The sequence below is a fragment of the Cryptotermes secundus genome, unplaced genomic scaffold (assembly GCF_002891405.2).
Source record: "Cryptotermes secundus unplaced genomic scaffold, Csec_1.0 scaffold546, whole genome shotgun sequence".
Lineage (NCBI taxonomy): Eukaryota > Metazoa > Arthropoda > Insecta > Blattodea > Kalotermitidae > Cryptotermes > Cryptotermes secundus.
Genome location: NW_019734970.1, coordinates 31736 through 37852, shown reverse-complemented (window position 1 = coordinate 37852; position 6117 = coordinate 31736). Strand labels below are relative to the sequence as shown.

Below are 6117 nucleotides of genomic sequence, written 5' to 3'. Positions count from 1 at the left end.
TCTTTTCTTTTCATTCGAGGAAACAAAAAAAAGTCGCACGGGGCAAGGTCGGGTGAGTATGGAGGGTGAGGAACAGGGGTCATACCATTTTTGGTCAAGAATTGTCGTACAGACAGGGCTGTGTGAGCAGGGGCATTGTCACGATGGAAAAACCAGTCATCCGACTGCTCCAAGTCACTCCCGACAGCTCCACAATTTCTTCAATGGTCCGTCGTCGATCTTCCTTGATGATTTCACGAATTTTTTCAACATTTTCATGTGTTCGGGCCGTGGAAGGACGACCAGAACGAGGTTTGTCATCAATTGACATTTCACCATTTTTGAAACGGGAAAACCACTCAAACACTTGAGTTTTCCCCATAGCATCGTCCTTGTACGCCGTTTTTAACATTTCAAGAGTTTCTGTTCCACATTTCCCGAGCAAAAAGCAGAATTTCATCGCCACACGAAAATCAGCCATTGCAAAAACGACGTTCACACAAAACAGTTGTCACTATAAACTCTGCCGAAACTAGTCCTTACCTTCTGAAGAAACGGTAGTCAGCTTTTCGACTCAGGAATGTTAGCTCTATGCGCTCACAGCGGCAAAACGCGGTACTACAAAAGCTCTGCCCACAAAAAAATTAGTTCGGTTTCTTTTGGGTACCCCATCGTATACGTAAGAGTGACTGAATTCGTTCAAGGCAGTTACAAGTCAGTCATAAGCCGGAGGAGTGAGTCTAGAAGAATTTTTAGTTCCGAGGTTCCAGAGTGATTGAAGACGAAGTAGCAAGAAGACTTCATAGTGATTTGAAGTGCTAGTTTCTGTGTTGAGATCCGTTGCTAGGAGACGACTAGTGAAGCCTGAGAATCTTAGTGCGTGTGCAACGGTTAACTGGAAAGTGTAAATCAGCGATAGCGCTGTACTTAAGTGTGATTAAGAGAACTTGTAACTGAAGTGCTAACAAATCCAATCACCCGAACTAGAATCCGTTATTTTCGTCACGCGTACTACCTTACAGAATATGAAAATGCGACATATGTTTATATGCAACATTTCAGTTGACCTAATCCTTCCAGCCGCACTTTGGCCCTGGGTACGACTCAGCGTCTAACAGAAATGAGTACCGGGAATCTTCCTGGGAGTAAAGGACGGTCGACGCGTAAAGCTGACAATCTCACCGCCATCTGTGAGCCGACTGTCGAGAGAAAATGTGGGAGCATCGACGTCTCACAACCGTATGGGCCTCCAAGGCCTCTTACAGGGATAGCGTTACCTTTCTGCCATGTAGGTTGCAAAGTAGAGGTCCTCAACTCTACGACAGTCAGCAAAACATTCGTAAAGGGATCAGATGTGACTTTCTAAGCAAATTTTCTAGTTGCGCCAGCCTGAAAAATTCCTGACATCGCCCATGGTTGTTATTACTCTAATCTGTGGTTGTATTCTGCTTTTATTTTAATAAACGTGTACAGAATTTATGACTGAAAAGACGATTCTGTCCATTGCTTCAGTAAGGCCAACAGTAAAAGTGTGGGCCATTGAACTTCAGAAACAATCAAACCCATAATTAGCACGCGATGCCCGTAATCCAGTCTCTTTCCATTGAGTAAGAGTGTGTTGACCTTTCTCATGCTGTGTGACACGAAACAAAGCAATAGAATGCGCAGTGAGATCTTTTACATTGATATACATATATAGGTGGGCACCATAGAGAGTGCCCCCAAAAGAAATGCACCCTTTTATGTGGAACTGACATTCACAAAGTGCCGACACATCCAACTGTGGGAAATGGAACATTCATCAGATATGGCGCTATCATATAAAAAAGGAAACGTGGGCTTTTTCTTACTTTCACATATTCACACTCTCTTTCCACGCTGAATTTTATTCGTAATTGTAACAACGGTTTATGAATTATTTTTACCGAACCAGAAAGCCGACCTGTAGGACTAATGTTCATTCATCGTTTATACATGTAGGAAAAATTACTTTGGCAGATGTTTAATATACGAATATTTCTTGTAGGTCTTCTCGTCTGACTAAAAACATAAAAAATAGAACATATAAAACTATGATTTTGTCTGTGGTTCTGTATGGGTGTGAAACTTGGTCTCAGACATTAAGGGAGGAAAATAGACTGAGGGTGTTTGAGAACAGGGTGCTGAGAACATTTGGACCGAAGAGAGATGAAGAGACAGGAGGCTGGAGAAAGCTGCATAATGAGGAGCTTCATAACTTGTACTCTTCTCCAAGTATAATTAGAATGATCAAGTCAAGGAGGATGAGGTGGGCAGGGCACGTAGAACGAATGGGGAAGAGGTTAAATGCATATAGGATATTGGTGGGAAAGCCGGAAGGAAGGAGACCGCTGGAAAGACCAAGACGTAGGTGGGTGGACAATATTAAAATGGATCTCAGAGAGATGGTATGGATTGGACTGATCTGGCTCAGGATAGGGACCGCTGGAGGGCTCTTGTGAACACGGTAATGAACCTTCGAGTTCCATAGAGCTCCGCGAGTGAGTGATTCCTTGTAGGTTTGTATAAATTCTGATTGCCAACTCAGTGCTGGGAACGGAATTCCGAACACGTTGCGTTAAATTGACCTCTAGAAGCACAATATTCACACTGACATGCATCATGATCGCGTTGTTTAACCGGACGTTATTACTCCTAACAGACTATCAAACGTACGTACAAATTTACAGGACTTTCCGCTCTATGGCTGTTTTCTTTTTAAGGAACTGTAACATTCATTTATTAGTCGTGTCTGATATCAGAATTTACAATTTGATAGAACCCTTATCATCTTCCTTTTCTTCTCCTTCTTTTACTCTTCCTAGTAATTTTTTTTTCTCTGCTTCAACCCAGTCACCATCTTCCTGCTGCAGCAATCGCCCAATTTGATTCTAGGTCTCCTATGTCATATAAAAAGGAAAGAAAAACAAACTCCGTGGTTTTAGTCCGCAAGCGAACTATACTGACCGAGCGACCGCCGCTTGTAGGCGAAGTTAGTGTCAACTTTAACGGATAGAGGGTGTCGCGTGGTCAGCGCAACGAATCCCCACGGCCGTTAATTTCGGTTTTCTAGATCGGAGTCGCTATTTCCTTGAAACAGCTCCTCGATTATCCTCACGAGGCTGTGTGGACCCCGTTCGAGATCCACTACTTCTCAGAAAAACTGGTAGCGCCGGGAATCGAACCCAGACCTCTGGATCTGTAGCCAGGAACTCTGACCACTAGACCACAGAGGTGTTCTCTCCTATGTTACATAATAGTTGTAACTATATTTACATTGTATTCATTGTGTGTAGTGTGTCCTTTATTGTTTGTGTAGTTTTGTGTGCTGCGTTTTGAGTGTGGTGTGTTATTTTGTGTTATGTGTGTTATTTGTGTGTCGTGTCTTATTGTAGTATCACTGCCACCGAGTAAAAGACCATTTGCAGTTTAAATAAATAATAATAAGTTTTCCAGATCATATTATAGACGAAAGCCGCCTACGAGGGAAGATCGGCCCCCATCAAGACCTCTACCTACAAAAGACAATAGATAGGCATCTTCTTATGCCACAACCTACGTAGATTCAAAATTACGATCCTACTGCTCTTACCCGGCTACCAGTATCGCCTCGGTTGTTTTCCCATTAGCTCTTCGTTTCGAAACGGTAACCTTTGCAAGATGCAACAAACCACTTACCTTGTCCTGAACAAACAGTCGAAGCGCGATAAATGCTCGTTATCAACTGAGCACAACGTCTGCCCATCAACACTGAGCTTACTGTTGCTTTCAAGTGTGACCTTCGCGTGAAAACGATATGACCACTGAACCAATCAAACAGTTGGAAAGCGGATCCCTAGTCGTTCGCTTCATATGACGTCATTAATCTTCCCGCCCACTTTTGTGTCCCGACACCGAATAAATCTTCTTTGTGCCGAAGTTAAAGAATGCGTGGGAGTATAAGCCCTCCAAAAAACATTGACGTAGTGCTAACTTTAGAGCGTACATACCGCATATTTAAGAAAAACGAAAATGGTGGTGCTTTCCTTGTGTCATTTGCATGGAACAACGGAGGAAGAGCACGAATAAGTCTTCATAGTCACGGGAGTCGGCGAGGGAGGTGGCGAGCCAGGCAGTCATGCTCATGGTAGGTGGAATCGATCTTTTCACCTCCTGGATGTGGGACAGGAGCTGTAACCACCATATTACAACACTCCGTATGTCTGTTTATAATTGGAATCAAACAAGATGACAGGTGAGTGATTTTTTTTTTGCGTAGAAAGAAACAGATGTATACGATGTATATGTGTCGAGCTGATTCCAATTGAATTTTAATACTAAGAATATGATGCAACCGGTTGTACCATTAGGGTAATTATCAATAGACTTACTTCCTTACTCATGGAGCTGAGCCCTTCTGGAGGAGCCGTCAATTCTGCAGTTACTCAAGAATTTCCCAGCATTTTATGGAACCCGAAGGTTCATCACCGTGTTCACAAGAGCCCTCCACTGGTCCATATCCTGAGCCAGATCTATCCAATCCATACCATCCCATCCTATCTCTCTAAGATCCATTTTAATATTGTCCACCCACCTACGCCTTGGTCTTCCCTGTGGTCTCTTTCCTTCTGGCTTTCCCAACAATATCCTATACACATTTCTCGTCTCCCCCATTCGTGCTACATGACCTGCCCACCTCATCCTCCTTTACTTGATCATTCTAATTATACTTGGAGAAGAGTACAAGTTATGAAGTAAGCAATTATCAATAGACACTTGAATTAATATTATTTCATTATACATTTGAGTTGAATTTCCCTCGCCAATATACTCCCAGCACTGCATACCCCAATTTAATAAATCGGGTGAGAAGGCTTTGTGAAAGCAGTAATGAAACTTCGGGTTGTTTAAGAGCGAAGAGTTTCTTGATTGAATATCGTCACTTCAAGGTACTTGTTCCTTTAAACATACACCACACTGAATAAGATTTCACATGAAACTTGTATATTTTAATGATGTCATTATCTTATCTGATGTTCCGGCTATTTCTGTTGTGGGGAGTTTTCGGGAAAAATCCTACATTGAGGTTTGTATTTCGAGTAAAGTATAGGACTAATGCGCACGTAAATTAAATTCGCTTTGCAACGTTTAGTGTACACCCCTCACTATCAAATTTAATCGAAGTCCGTTGATTGATATCGGAGCTGTAACGTGTAAAACGGACATATAACTACACAGCTGTGCTCACTGTCAGTTCGTTTTATTAATTTCGTTCCAAAAAAGCATAGAAGTAAACGATGGAGTGTTCGCTTTTGACAAGGCGTCTTCTGAGCCATTCGTTTGCTTGCAGCTGATCACGAAATCAGGACAATCAGTGCTGAAATATGTCTCCTGTATACAAACTTAGTGCCCTGCTGACCTGATGGAGCTGTATTCATATGGGATTCAACATGTGGCTTCATCTCAGGCTCCATTCTGTGTCGTGGTCCAAGAGCGTTGCTTTGTTCTTTGCCTGGTATGGAGGCAAATTGACTGTATTAGATGTCACGGCCATATGTGATAGTCCCTACACTCTCGCGTCAAAACCCGTTTCATTTTAATTGATGGAAGGACCGTAAATGCGGACACGAGTCTGGAGCTTGTGGTCTGTAGTTCGTGACTTGTAGGGTTTATGTAGACAGGAAGAGAAGGAAGACAGGCAGAAAAATATAATTGATTCATGTGCGTGAGATATGTTGCGTATTTTATATGAATTTCTAATAGAAGCTCCTCGGTAGTCTACATACCATTTAAAATATAGGTAAAAATAAAGTTATCCTTGTAACAGACTGTGAAGGCCCATAGGGTTGTGAGACGTCGAGGCTCACATATTCTCTAGACAGTCGGCTCACAGATGGCGGTGAGGTTGTCAGCCTTACACGCCGGCCGTCCTTTACCATCAGGAAGATTCCTGTTACTCATTTCTGTTAGAGGCTAAGTTGGCCTCAGGGCCATAGTGCGGCTAGAAGCATTAGATCAATTGAAATATGCAATATCGGAAATCGAACTCAGGCTTGTAGCATAGTGTCCCAACCAACTACGCTGCCGCTTGTTTTGTTGTATCTTAATTTACTGGATACGGAATAGTGGATAAGCTAGCTG

At 42.6% G+C, this 6117-nt stretch overlaps 1 protein-coding gene across 1 annotated transcript in view; it reads right to left on the bottom strand.

Moving 5' to 3' along the window:
- Positions 1-3777, bottom strand: part of LOC111869109 (mpv17-like protein) — a 17094-nt gene extending 13317 nt beyond the window's left edge. Inside the window, exon 1 of the mRNA XM_023860333.2 lies at positions 3676-3777. The gene's annotated coding sequence lies outside the window, so the exon portion shown is untranslated. The remainder of the gene's footprint in view (positions 1-3675) is intronic.
- Between the last annotated feature and the right edge of the window lie 2340 nt (positions 3778-6117).